Raw genomic sequence first — 15,607 nt, 5'->3', positions numbered from 1 at the left:
TTATCTATCTTCTCTTCCTATCTCTACGTTGAAGAGATTTTACACCAAATAATTCTATTTTTTTCTTTTTTATACAAAAATCCAGCTAGAATTTGATAAATTAATATTGACTCCTTTAAACATGTAGTTTTTTTTATTCCTTTAAACGTGTTGCTGATCTCTGTGTATACCTACTGATCGTAACATTCAACTTAATTAATCTTATTCAATTTAAAGTCTTTTTTTTCTTTCTCAAATCATAGTCAAGTCACTTATCACGTTTCCTTCTCGTGACCTTATATTGTTCTATCCCATGAGTTCTTCAATGGCCCGAAGCCAACTTGTAAAACTAGTCATTTAGTCAAATAAAATGATTTCAAGCTTAGGTATCTTTTCTTGGTCATAACTTTAATATAATTATTGGAAATTAAAACTTTGCACATATAGTATCGTGATATGAATATACTGGTTGGTCTAAAGATAAAATAATTAAAAAAATGACTCGACGAAATGAAATAATAGAAAGAAAAACTAATGTTTTGAGAATATTGGTGTCATATAACTTACTTCTTACATGCATGTTATACATTTTTAATTTGATCAAATTTATTGTTTTATATGGGATGATTAGAGCAAATGAAATATAAAAAAAAAAAACAAGTGTCTTTGGAAGGTCTGTATTAGCAAAAGTATTTAATATCAATAAGACTACATATTATTTTAAAAAAAAGGTTTAGTATTAGAAAATCCTGAATTGTAATTCTAAAAGGCAATCTTGAAGTTATAACTTTTTAATTAAAATCTAAAATTTATTTCTGCACCTAACAAGTTTTCCTTGGAAATACTCTAATAATATAATCTGACTAATATAAAGGGAAGAGCTGGTGTAAAACAGGTGTAAAATGGAGAGATGTCAAGAATTTGAGAAGAGGGGGCGTAGTTCATTCACCGCATCCAATGGAGAGAACAACTTAACTAAGAATTAATATTACACAACAGAGGCACCCTTAGTTCTTCTCTTCAATGTTCAAACAATATGACAAAATTTATATGATTCATCACCTTTTGTTTAGAAATGGATATCTACAAAAATACGATAACCAAGACTCTGTGTCAATAAGATTATACATTTTGCTTACACTTAAAAAAATTAATTACATGTGTGTAATCACACTACAAGCCTAAACAACTCCATTCAGGAGTAAAAAAGTAATAAACACTTCTCATCTCAGAAATAACTTTTCACACTTAAGTAATCTTTCGCATGTATATATAAATTTCTTACTCTTTGTTGTTTCACTGGTTGATACATCATGAGAACATTTTTTTTTTTAAATAATGGTGGTGCAACTTCTTCTAAGAATAAAACTAGCTAGTTAATTTTCACATTTTCAAAACGGTTAAAATTTTGAATTTATTATTTTAAGAGTCAAATATTAATTTCAAATAATATAACAATAACCTATATTTTTTTTTTTGACAATTACAAGAATGACCTACCTATGTATAAGAATCACCATAACTTTGAGAAAATATTAATTTAATAAATTTCTTTCATTAGCAAATAATTTTTTGTTTTTTATTTTAACTTTTTTTGGGTAAAGTGCTGAATATTTATTGACTCAAAGAAGAAGCAAAAATTGTCACTAAAATTTTTAACTTGTGATGTTACAAACTATAAAAAGAAACACAGGTCATTAACATAATGTGGAATAACAAAAATCAAATTATAGCTCCAGTTATTAACATGAAAGAGTTGTCTTGTTTTGGTTCTTTCAAGCTCTCACTCTCTCTCTAGATGGTGTATCAGATGAATTGGAAGAGATGAGCTATGGGACCAAATACATGTGTTATATATAGATATTCTACCATCAAGAATGCATTTAGTAGTCATTACCACTCATTAGTGGTAATTACAACCCATTAGTGATCATTACCACCCATTAGTAGCCATTCAATTTGGCTTCTCAATTCCAAAACTAATGGAGTCTTTCATTTTCCAAAATGTTGAGACCAAAATTATTACATTCTCCCACTTGTTCCAAACATTTTGACTCAATGCTCAATCTTCTTAAGAAATGAATATACGAATCATAGTGATAGTTCCTCTTATGACGAGTAATATCATCCATGTATTACAATATGCTCAATTTCCCAAGCAGTATACTCAAAGTGGTAATAAAACGTAATGAATAATTTCAATGTTTATTCTTGGTCCAAAACATATTTTTTCTCAACTAAATCAATGTGCACCTAAATATGAGAAAATATCACAATATAAAAGTTTCATTTTTAACATGTAATTATACAATCATAAAGTGGAACCAAGTCTCATTCTTTCTACATGATTCTTAAATTTAAATGGTGGCATGCCCTTAGTTAAAGGATCAACGATCATTAACTCAGTGCTTATATGCTCAATGACCACTTTCTTGTCTATTACTCTTTCTCTAATGGCTAAGTACTTAATGTCAATGTGCCTACTTTGACTTCCACTTTTGTTATTCTTAGCCATAAAGACAGCAGCTGAGTTATCACAAAAAATTCTCAAAGGCCTTGAAATAGAATCAACTATCTTCAGCCTAGAAATGAAACTCTTAAGCCATACAGCATGTGATGTAGCCTCAAAACAAGAGACAAACTCAGCTTCCATGGTAGAAGTAGCAGTCAAAGTCTGCTTAACACTGCTCCATGAAATAGCTCCACCAACCATCATGAAAATGTACCAAGATGTTGATTTGCGAGAGTCAACACAGCCAGCAAAGTCTGAGTCGGAATAACCAATCACATCTAGATTGTCTGTCTATCTATACATAAGCATGTAATCTTTGGTCCCTTGAAGGCACCTCATCACTTTCTTAGTAGCTCTCCAGTGGTCAATACTTTGATTACTCTAATATCTTCCTAACATTCCAACTGCAAAAGCAATGTCCGGCCTTGTCCATACTTAAGCATACATGAGGCTTCCAACAACTGAAGCATAAGGAATGTTTTTCATTTGTTCCCTCTCAAAGTCATTCTTTGGGCATTGGTTCAAATTAAACCTATCACCCTTCACAATGGGAGCAACACTTAGTGAACAATCTTTCATCCAGAATCTCTCTAGAATTTTGTTAACATAGTTTTCCTGTGATAGACCCAAAATACCTCGAGGTCTATCTCTATGAATCTTAATGCCGATGACATAAGATGCATCACCCATATCCTTCATATCAAAATTCTTAGAGAGAAATTCTTTCACCTCATGTAGCAAACCTCGATCATTGGCTGCAAGTAAAATATCATCTACATATAAAACAAGAAAACATATTTTACTTCCATTGACCTTGTGGTATGTGCATTGATCCATAAGGTTTTCATCAAAACCAAATGAAGAAATTAACCCATGAAACTTAAGGTACCACTAACGGGAGGCTTGTTTTAAACCATATATAGATTTATTAAGCTTGCAAACCAAATGCTCACCACTACTAGAGGAGAAGCCTTCAGGTTGTTTCATATAAACCTCCTCCTCTATATCACCATTAAGAAAAGTCATTTTCACATCCATTTGTTGCAACTCAAGGTCAAAATGAGCAGCTAATGCCAAGATAATACGAAGAGAATATTTCTTAGATACTAGACAAAAAGTCTCTCTATAGTCGATTCCTTCTTTTTGAGTAAATCCCTTAGCAACAAGTGTTGCCTTGTATCTCTCAATGTTGCCTAATGAATCCCTTTTGGTCTTAAAGATCCATTTACATCCAATGGCCTTTGCCCCATTAGGCAACTCTACAAGGTTCCAAACTTTGTTACTCTGCATGGAATTCATCTCATCCTTCATGGCATTATACCATAAATTTGACACTTTACAACTAATGGCTTGATCAAAAGTTTCGGGATCATTTTCAGCTCCAATATTATAATCAGATTCTTGCAAATATACAATATAATCACTAGGAATAGCTAATTTTCTTACTCTAGTAGACCTCTTTAATGCTGCATCAAAATTTTCTTGGGGATCATGTTGTTGAACTAGTTGTTAATCATTTTCAGGAATTTGATGATCAACTTGATCTACTAGATTATCAGCAACAGGTTGTGGAATGCCAATCATGTGTTGTTCATCATCCCTTTGAACTTGAGCGGTATGAATTACAACCAATCTTTCACTTGATGTGGAAGGTTGAGATTCTATATAATCAATTTCAAAACCTAAGTCCCTCAATTGATCACTCCCACTGATCAAGTCATTTTCAAGAAACTTGGCATTTCTTGATTCCACAATCCTAGTAATATGATATGGACAATAAAACATATAACCTTTAGACCTTTTGGCATATCCAATGAAATACCCACTAATAGTCCTCGGGTCAAGTTTCTTCTCTTATGGGTTATATATTCTCACCTCAAACAGACAACCCCAAACACATATATGTTTCAAACTCGGTTTCTAACCTTTAAACAACTCAAAAGGTGTCTTTGGGACAGCCTTGGTTGGAACACGATTTAATATATATACACTATTGTCTTTAGTGCTTCAGCCCACAAGGATTTAGAAAGATTGGAGTTGTTAAGCATACTTCGCACCATGTCCAATAATGTTCGGTTTCTTCTTTCTGCCACACCATTCTGATTTGGAGAATCAGACATAGTGTATTGGGCAACAATCCCATGTTCTTGAAGAAACTTTGCAAAAGAACCAGGTGTTTTTCCATTCTCAGTATATCTGTCATAGTATTCTCCACCTCTATCTGATCTCACTATTTTTATTTGCTTGTCACATTGGTTCTCAACTTCTATCTTAAAGACTTTGAAGGCATCCAATGCTTCATTTGTGTTATGAAGCAAATAAACATTCATATATCCTGAATAATAATCTATAAAGGTGATAAAAATATTTCTGACCATATGCATCCATATCTGGACAACAAATATCAGTATGAATTATTTCTAATATGCTTGAACTCTTGTTAGCACCATTCTTAGACATGTTGGTCTGCTTACCCTTAATGCATTCCACACAAGTCTTAAAGTCAGCAAAATCTAGAGTATTGAGTACTCCATCTTTCACTAACCTTTTAATCCTCTCAATGGAGATATGTCCTAATCTTCGGTGCCATAACATAGAGGAATTCTCATTAATATTACACCTTTTAATACCAGTTTGAACATGCATTGAACTATAAGTGGCATAATTTTGTAAACCAAGAAGATAAAGACCATCAGACAAGATACCATTCCCAACACATTCAGAATTATAAAATAACTTAAATGATGTGTCTTTAAAATTAAAGGAATATCCAAAAGGTACAAGTCTAGAAACAGAAATCAAGTTTTGAGAAAAAATTGGTATATAAAAGGTCCTTTCTAATTTTAAAATAAAGTCACTACTTCAAGTTAAAATGCAAGTTTCAATGGCCTCCACATGTGAGCCTAGCTTAGTGCCTAATTAAATGTTTTGCTCACTTCCCACTAGTTTCCTTAGGTTTTGCATACCCTGTAAAGAATTTTCAATATGAATAGTAGATACAGAATCAATCCACCAGGTGTTAATATTAACACTAACCATATTAGATTCATAACATACTAATGAGATTGATTTATCTTTCTTCTTAAGCCATTTCTAGAATCCGAGGCAATTCTTCTTCATGTGTCCCTTCTTCTTGAAAAAAAAACACTTTGCCACCTTCTTAATATCAGTTTAAGGTGGTATTTTACCATTCCCCTTCTGATTAGCTTGAGACTTAGTTGCTTTGTTCTTCCCATAAGCAATTGCCAGCAATGCACTCTCACCCATCTCCATTACAAGTCTTTATTCTTCCTGAACACACATGGTCATTAATTCATTGATAAACCACTTGTCCTTATGTGTGTTGTAGGAAATCTTAAACGACCCATATTCATGCAGAAGGGTGTTTAAAATGAAGTGCACCAGGAAAGACTTGGACATATCAACCTACAATTTCTTAAGTTGAGCTAAAATATCTCGCATTTTCATTATATAATCACGCACACCTTTCACACTAGTGAGCCGAAGAGAGGAGAACTTCATGATTAGGGTGCTTGCTAAAGTTTTATCTGAAGTGATGAACTGGTCATCGATGGCCTTAAGCAAGTTTCAGACCTTTTCATGCTGGTCAACAGAACCACATATCCCAGCCGAGATTTTGGTCATAATGAACATCACGCTGAGCCGGTTGGATTGCTCCTACCGCTCATATAGCGCAACATCAGCTGGGCTGCTTTCATCAGTGACTGTAGGTGGTTCATCTTTCCTTATAGCATAGTCTATGTCCATCCACCCCAATTGCAGAAGAATTCTCTCTTTTCATATCTTATAGTTATCTCCTTTGATTTCGGGAACATCACATTGAATATCAGAAAAACTAATAGTTTGAGAAGCTGTAAAATTCAAAGGCTGATATCAAAATTTGAGACACACTAATCTAATGATAGAATAATCAAATTACAAGCTCAAATTCATGCTTTGCGGGTACAACATGAAAATAATTAAATTTCTATCGCAAATATTTACTTTATGATAAAATCGACAAATTATACATACCTCATGATGCCTGTGGATAAACCATGAAAAATAATGTCATTTTATCCCAATTAATTATACAAATATAATAAAAATTCACGTGGGATAAAATTCATTATATAAGTACAATTAATCACAATATTATGTCTAATTCCTTATATGATCTTTAACACCTTAATATATAATTTTAGGCAAAATATAGATGTTGTGGCTAATCCATAATTAATCAAAATTATAAAGATCACTTAGACATAAAACTTAATTATATGAGAATAAATCATATTATGCATTTCAGGATCAAGATATAATATAATTATGAATAAGATTCTCATATAATTTCATAATTGAAACATAATATTATGCATTTGATTTCATATATATATGTGTATATATATATATATATATATATATATATATATATATATATATATATATATATATATATATATATATGCATAGAATAAAATTTTCCAGAATATATTCATGCATAAAATAAATCAAAATCCCATAATTTATAAAATAGAATAAGGATATAAAATATGAAAAACAATTACATATAAGAAAACCTTTACTGATTTAGTGGTTTATGCTATACTATAGCATCTTGTCAATCATGGGTTTGACACCCAGCTAGTGTAAAAAGCTTGGATTTTTTGTTTTTTTTATAACTTTTTTTTTAGCAAAACACTATTCATCATCTTCAACCTCTAGCGGGTCAAACCCGACCCATATGCAGACTCGGTTGATTCTCACTCATTTCCACACTGTTTTACACGATTCAAAAAACCAAAACACAAGGAAATCAAACAAAATAAAAAATTCTAATCTTATTTTTAACAAACAAGGCCCTTTATACCAGCTTGGATTCCTTTTTACGGGTCCACTCCCACTTAGCATTCTTCCATTGATGATGTGTCCCTACCACGCGAGGAGGAAGATTAGTGCGATCTGTCGTTATGCGGCGACACTCAGTGGTTTTCCGGTATTGTCGCGCTTTTTATGAAGGAGAGGATGGTGGCGTTGGAGGGGGTGTACGGTGCAGGGGAGCGGATCGGGATGATGTCAGATTGGGAGTCACGAGTGAGGTCGACAGAGCTAAAGTTGTCTGTGGCGCGGCCAGTGATTTGAAGGAGCATGGTGACAGCTTGTTGGAAGGGGGTGGGGGAAGGTGTGGAGGTCAGATCAGGAGAGGAATTGGAGGAGGACGTGATAATGAAGGATGTCGACAAGGGTATTCAGGAAGAAGTGGTTGCCGACAATGAGGTAGATGATGGGGACGACGAGAATGGAAAGGGAGGAGTGGTTTGAGAGATCCGTGGTGAGGGGCATGGTGGAAACGAGGAGGGAGGTGAATAGGGATAGTATTGTATTTTTTCTTTTGTAAGACATCAGACAAGAATAGAATAGAGGAAGGAAATTAAAAAGCTTTTGTTTCCCTCTTTCGATTAACTCACTTTCAAACTTTCAGCTTTTTCCAAAAGCTTTATCTCTATGGGTTCCTCTCTTCCTTCTGGTTTTGTAGGGTTGAGTTAAGCCCAAACCCACTTTCTGACATGGTATCAGAGCCTATCCTAAATGGATCCCTATGTTTGTCACGCTCTAGATAGGTAGCCTTGAGCGTGAGGGGAGGTATGATCACACCTAGATAAAGGGGTGTGTTGAAAGTCCCACATGGCGAGTAGCCATGAGAAAAATGGAGATGTTGAAGTCTCACATTGAATAAAGATAATGATGAGATAAAGTATATAAGTGAGGAGCAATCCTCACCTTACAAGCCGGTTTTGTAGGGTTGGGTTGAGTTGAGTTGAGCCCAAACCTTCAACCTCATTGCCCCAAAATTAACATGAAGTTGCAAACAGGATGAAAAACTTGCTTCGATTTAGGTTGCAACGAGAGGAAGAAGCCTAAAGGGTTATGGATTTTCCAAGAGGAAGAGCTTGCATGTTAGAGATTTTGAGGAAAGCTTTTACGGAAGAAGATTTTAGGGATTTTGAGATGTTTTTAGGGTTTTGTGGTGAAATAAAAATTACCGATGAGGGTTAATTTCTTGTTCCAAAATAATGTCCAATAAAAATTTGACTCGTGACCGTCAACGTATGCAATTAACAATCAACATTTAATTTCAGGGTTAGGGACTAAAATTGCGAGATTACAAAAAAATGGAAGACTCAATTGATAAATTAAATTATAGGGGAACCAAATCATTAGCTAAGATAAATATGAAGACTAAATTTACAATTAACCAAAAAAAATATACTTATGTCAACAACAAAGTTTGTCGCTGCAAATGTCGTTAGGAAAAATGTTTATTTTTTTATGAGAGCGTGTTGGTTATTTATTTTTTTTTGGAAATGTCACTGTGTTTGTTGTCGTTAGAGTTAAGTGATATGATATTTTATAAGTGCGGTGGAAAGTATAGTCATACAATTGTAAAAAGTATAATGCCAAAGTACCTTTAATTTACTTTTTTTCTTCAGAATTGACTCTACCTAACATTACTTCCGTCGATTTTACTCTTTCAGTATTTTATTCATATTCTCTTTTGTTTCTTTCGGATATACATACTTTTAAATGTTTTTACTCACTGTAATATTTTGATGTGCTTTTGATATTTTTTAACAACTTTAAGTAACTTTGTATTTTGTTTAAAGAGTATGAAATTACTTTTTTTAAATCTTTGAAAGTTAAAAACTCTTCTTTTAAGGTTTGAATGTTGATTTAAATGAATATAATTAACAGGTAAATGTATAGTTATCACCACCAACATGGAGCAATTTAGCAAAGTTATTTTTATTTTATTTGAAAAGTATAATATTTCCAAAAGAGTGTCTGTATTCTTTTTGTTCACATTAATATTGAATGACATAATTTTATAAGAAATATAAAGGAAACTAAAAAAAAAACGAAGTAGTACATTTTTATATAGTATTGTACAAAATATTATCCGACTTGAGGAATACATAAGAAATGAGAATCACAAAAATTTATAATTTCTCATAATTTTTAATTAAGAGTAGACAGTGAATGTATTTAAAAGCTAAGAGTGTATTTCTACTTGTAACTATGTCTAAATTGGCCTTTAATTGATTTCTTTTTCTAATATTGGACTATGTTGGTGTAAAAACTTATCAATGGTTGTGTTAGTTAACACGGGTTGATTTCCTAGTAGACGTTTGATTCAAGAAAGACACTTTGTTTATCTTTGATTGAGTTAGCTCTTGGTCCATTTCAAAGAATGATATGAACCCTCATAGTACAAGAGCTGACTTAGGATCGTCTAGGATTAAACCTTGATGGCAAATATGGAAATTGATTAAGGAAAGGATGGAAAATAAGGTAGTTAATTTCGTGGGTCTTAATAAGGTGGTTCTTGGCATAAAATGGATGAATGGGATGGTAAAATGTAGGTTAAGTCGTGGCTGGATAGAAATATAGAAATGACAATAACTGAAGCTACAGGGCTCCAAATGAGATGATTCCAAAACGAGGTGAAAGGTCTCATTTTGAAATTCAATTTAGGCTCAAGAATCACTTAATTTGAGTGCGTAAAATGTGAGTTATAGCCACGAGATAATTCTGGGCAGAGGTGGATTTTCTGAAATTGTGGTTTGAAAGAACAAGGGTGAAGATGAAAACAAGGAAATAATCACTCTTTCCAGCGAGGGCAACACACAAAGGTTGTGAAAGTCCTTTGATACAGCCAGGGTGTTCTTGAATCACTCAAGAATTTAGGAGAATCACTCTCACTAAGATAAAAGAGATAAACTCTAATTTTCTGAATAAAACTCAACTTGTGTTTATTGATAAAATGGTTCAGCTTATATAGAAGCTTTACAGCAGATTTTAGTAATGACCCACTAACCTAGAATTAAAATAACTTAATGCCATTAACCTAGGGAATTAAAAAAAAACTTAATGGCTAAGTGTAACTGAAATTGTGGCAACCAAAAGTCACCCCCAACAGCCAACAAGTCAGCCACCATTTGGTGTCCCAAAAGGCTGATGCCTAGGTTGCCAATTGGGCCCTTATTACAACTTGAACTAAACCTAACTAAAGCCCTTTTAGTTGATTAACCCAAAACATATTTTTGGTCAGCCAACTTTACAAGGATTGGGCCATTATTTAGACAAACTAAACACTCTAAAATTGAAACAAAGTGGTATCATTTAGTCCTCCTCCATTTGGGCCATGATACAACTCACAACCTTGGACATTTCTCCTTGAAACTTGGGCTTGTATTCAAATAGTATGGACAACACTTGTTGAAGAGCTTCCTTGGCTTTCCTTGCTCTAGCCCTTGTCATAGGTCCTCCAAGTCCTTCAAGTGGATCCTTGCCCTTGCTCTTGGTCATGTCCTCATCATTCTCTCCCTCTTGAGAAGGATTTGTCCTCAAATCGGATTCTCCATTTGCATCAAAAAGAGATAAATCAGAGACATTGAAGGTGGAACTAACATTATACTCACCGGGCAGCTCAACTTTGTAAGCATTGTCATTGATTCTTTCAAGCACTTGAAATGGTCCATCTCCCCTTGGTTGAAGCTTTGATTTCCTTTGTTCCAGAAACCTTTCTTTTCTCATGTGCACCCAAACCCAATCTCCGGGTTCGAAGACAACCTTCTTTCTCCCTTTGTTGGCTTGTTTAGCATAACTTTTATTTTTCCTCTCAATTTGATCTTTGACTCTCTCATGAAGCTTCTTCACATAATCCGCCTTTGCTTGACATTCTTTATGCTTAAAAACAGAAACATTAGGCATAGGCAAAAGATCAAGAGGAGTTAGTGGATTAAAACCATAAACAACTTCAAAAGGAGAACAATTAGTGGTGCTATGAACAGCTCTATTGTAAGCAAATTCAACATGGGGTAAACAAGCTTCCCAAGTTTTTAAGTTCTTCCTCAAAATTGTCCTAAGCAAAGTTCTCAAAGTCCTATTAACAACTTCCGTTTGCCCATCGGTTTGTGGATGACAAGTGGTTGAAAATAACAATTTAGTGCCCAACTTGCTCCACAAAGTCCTCCAAAAATGACTTAGGAACTTAGAGTCCCTATCACTAACAATGCTCCTTGGCAGACCATGGAGTCTCACAATCTCCTTGAAAAACAAATCAGCCACATGGGAAGCATCATCAACTTTTTTACATGGAATAAAATGAGCCATTTTAGAAAACCTATCAACAACCACAAAAATGGAATCTCTACCGTTGCTTGTTTTAGGCAGCCCCAAAACAAAATCCATGGATAAATCAATCCAAGGATACTCCGGAATTGGCAATGGAGTATACAATCCATGAGGCTTTACCTTAGACTTTTCCTTTTTACATACAATGCAATGTTCACAAAATTTCTGCACATCCTTTTTCATATGAAGCCAATAAAAATGTTCTTGTAATGTTTCTAGAGTCTTTTGGACCCCAAAATGCCCCATTCAACCTCCTTCATGTGCTTCACAAACAAGAAAATTTCTAGTAGAACATTTAGGTACACACAATTTGTTTTCTTTGAAAAGAAAGCCTTCATGTCTAAAGAAACCATTTTCTGAAAAAATTTCACAATTTTTAAAAATTCCTCCAAAAGTTTCATCATTTTCATACATGCTTTTCAAACATTCAAGACCAATCAATTTTGTTTCAAGCATAGAAAGTAATGCATGACGCCGAGAAAGAGCATCAGCTACAATATTACCTTTTCCCTTTTTATGTTTGATAACATAAGGGAATTGCTCTAGGAATTCCACCCACTTCGCATGCCTTTTGTTAAGCTTGCCTTGCCCCTTGATATATTTGAGGGACTCATGGTCACTATGAATGACAAATTCCTTGGGATAAAGGTAGTGTTGCCATGTTTTCAAAGCCCGTACTAAGGCATACAACTCATTATCATAAGTTGAATAGTTAAGGGTAGGACCACTTAACTTTTCACTAAAATAAGCAATTGGATGGCCTTCTTGCATCAACACAGCCCCAATCCCAACATTTGAAGCATCACACTCAATTTCAAAAGATTTTTGAAAGTTTGGCAACGCAAGTATGGGAGCATTAGTTAGCTTTTGCTTAAGAACATTGAAAGCTTCTTCTTGTTTCTCTCCCCATTTGAAACCAGCATTTTTCTTGAGCACTTCATTGAGAGGTGCTGCCAATGTGCTAAAATCCTTCACAAATCGTCTATAAAAACTTGCTAAGCCATGAAAACTCCTCACCTCGGTCACGAACTTAGGTGTAGGCCATTCTTGAATAGCCCTAACCTTCTCCTCATCAACTTGCACTCCTTTTGAACTCACAACAAAACCAAGAAACACAACATGGTTAGTACAAAAGATGCATTTTTCAAGATTGGCATACAATTGTTCTTCTCTAAGCACAGTCAAGACAGATTTTAAATGATCAATATGCAAATCAAGTGAAGTGCTATAGATAAGAATATCATCAAAGTACACCACAACGAACTTTCCTATGAACTCTCTCAAGATATGGTTCATTAGTCTCATGAAAGTGCTAGGAGCGTTAGTTAGGCCAAAAGGCATAACCAAACCATTCATACAAACCATATTTTGTTTTAAAAGCAGTTTTCCATTCATCCCCTTCTCTAATCCTAATTTGATTGCATCCACTTTTTAAATCGATTTTAGAGAAGTAACATGCACCATGCAATTCATCAAGCAAATCATCAAGCCTAGGTATAGGGTGCCTATATTTAATGGTGATGTTATTAAGGGCTCTACAATCGGAACACATGCGCCATGTCCCATCCTTTTTAGGGACCAAAATCACTGGGACAACACAAGGACTCATACTATCTCTTACCCAACCTTTGCTAATGAGTTCATCCACTTGTCTTTGAATCTCTTTGGTTTCTTGTGGATTACTTCTATAGGCTGGCCTATTAGGCAAAGAAGCTCCTGGATTGAGATCAATTTGATGCTCAATTCCCCTCAAAGGTGGTAGTCCATTTGGCACATTTGGTGGAAACATGTCTTGAAAATCCTGCAAAAGAGTTTTAACACTAGAAGGCACTTCAAAATCATCAAAAGTGTTAGTGGTCAAAATCTGATTTTTGGAACACAAGATATATAGTGACTGTTTAGCACGAAACAACCTCTTGACCTCACTTTTTGTGGCTAAATAGCTCTCCCTCACTTCAAGTGTTTCACTCTTCTTTTGTTCACTCTTTTTCCTATCAAGTGTTTCCCTCTTTTTCTCACTCTCAAGTGTTTTGCTCACTTTTTCTTTTTCTCTTTTCTCTTGAAGAAGTTTTTCTCTCATTTTCTTTTGATCCTCACACACTTCTTGTGGACTCAATGGCTTGAGCACAATCTTTTTGTCTTGGTGTATGAAAGAGATCTTGTTGGTGTAACCGTCATGATTGGCTCTTTTATCAAATTGCCATGGTCTCCCCAAAAGTAAGTGACTGGCCTCCATAGGAACAACATCACAAAGTACCTTATCATTGTATTTCCCAATGGAAACGTCCACTTCAACTTGCTGCCTCACTTGCACCTCCCCATCCTTACTAAGCCATTGAAGTTTGTATGGCCTAGGATGTGGTTTAGTAGCTAAATTTAGCTTTGACACTTATCTAGCACTAGCCACATTGGTGCAACTACCTCCATCAATGATCACCATGCACACCTTGCCATTGATTAAACATCTAGTGTGAAAGATGTTTTCTCTTTGGCTCTCCTCCTCATGCTTCAATTGACCACCAAGTAACCGCTTAATCATCAACAAATCTCCCTCCGGAGTCTCCTCTTCCTCTACGTACTCACTCTCCTCTTCCTCTTCAACATCATATTCACTTATATATTCTCCATCTCTAAGAACCATGGACCTTTTGTTAGGGCACTCATAAGCATAGTGTCCTAGGCCTTGGCACTTGAAACACTTCACATCTCTACTCCTTTTAGAGGGTTCCTCTTGGTACTTTGAGCGAGTTTTTGATGGGATAGGTGTGGAACTACTAGAAGTAGCAGCCCCATCTTTCTTACCTTTTTCTTTCCAACTAGAAGAACCAAAGTTGGTAAAACTCCTCTTAGCCAATCCCTTCCTTTTTAATTGTTGCTCCACTTGGATTGCTTTGTGAAGTAAATCATCCATTTCAACAAACTCCTGCAGCTCAACAATATCACGGATATTATTAGTCAAACCATTAAGAAATCGAGCCATAGTTACCTCCTCATCTTCTTCAATATTTGCTTGAATCATGAGCACATCCATTTCCTTGAAATACTCCTCAACCCCCTTGTTGCCTTGGGTTAGTTTTTGGAGCTTGAATTTCAAGTCCCTTGAGTAACTAGCCGGCACATACCGCTTCCTCATGATCTTTTTCATCTCCGTCCATGTATCAACCATTGGCTCTTCATTTCTTGCTCTCTCCTTTTGTAGCTTGTTCCACCACACAAGAGCATAGTCGGAAAACTCCATGGCGGCAAGCTGCACCTTCTGGTCCTCCTCATAGTTGTTGCATGAGAAAACATGCTCTATTTTCATCTCCCACTCCAAGTAGGCCTCCGGATCATTCTTTCCTTTAAATGGAGGAATGTTGAGTTTAATACCATCAATTCGGTTTTGTCTAGGAACACCATCATTCCCTCTTCTCCTCCTTTCTTCTTCATTATGATCTCTATTCTCCATTTGATCCAACCTCTCATAGAGCGCATCATCTCGTTGTTTCATTAGCCTCTCCAAATGTTGCATCAAAGCTTGCATTTGGAATTGCGAAAGCCCCACTCCATCATTAGGATTAGTACCTGACATCTCAAACAAATAAATCAAACGTAACAAGACAATTATAGTTGCTGTTTGAATACCTCACCCATTCAAGTGTATCACACAATTATGGCTTTTCTCTAATGAAACACTCTTGCCTTTTACCACTCTAATTCCCCTTGAGTTCTTAGGCAATTCAAGAGATTATGGCCACAACAAAGAACAATTCACCAATATGTGTAAGGTAAGGCTAGAGAGACAAGGAAAAGGTTAACCAAGAAAAGGCTAACAATGTTTTTAGGCACAAATGAAGGAAATAAAATTCAGAATTTAGGAATTCAAGTAACAATCCTTCATGCAACCAATATATTACCTTAAAGAGATTTTTTTTAAAGTTC

This window comes from Glycine soja, chromosome 15, assembly GCF_004193775.1.
Source record: "Glycine soja cultivar W05 chromosome 15, ASM419377v2, whole genome shotgun sequence".
Lineage (NCBI taxonomy): Eukaryota > Viridiplantae > Streptophyta > Magnoliopsida > Fabales > Fabaceae > Glycine > Glycine soja.
The sequence above is the reverse complement of the archived record's forward strand: the minus strand, read 5'-3'. Positions refer to the sequence as shown.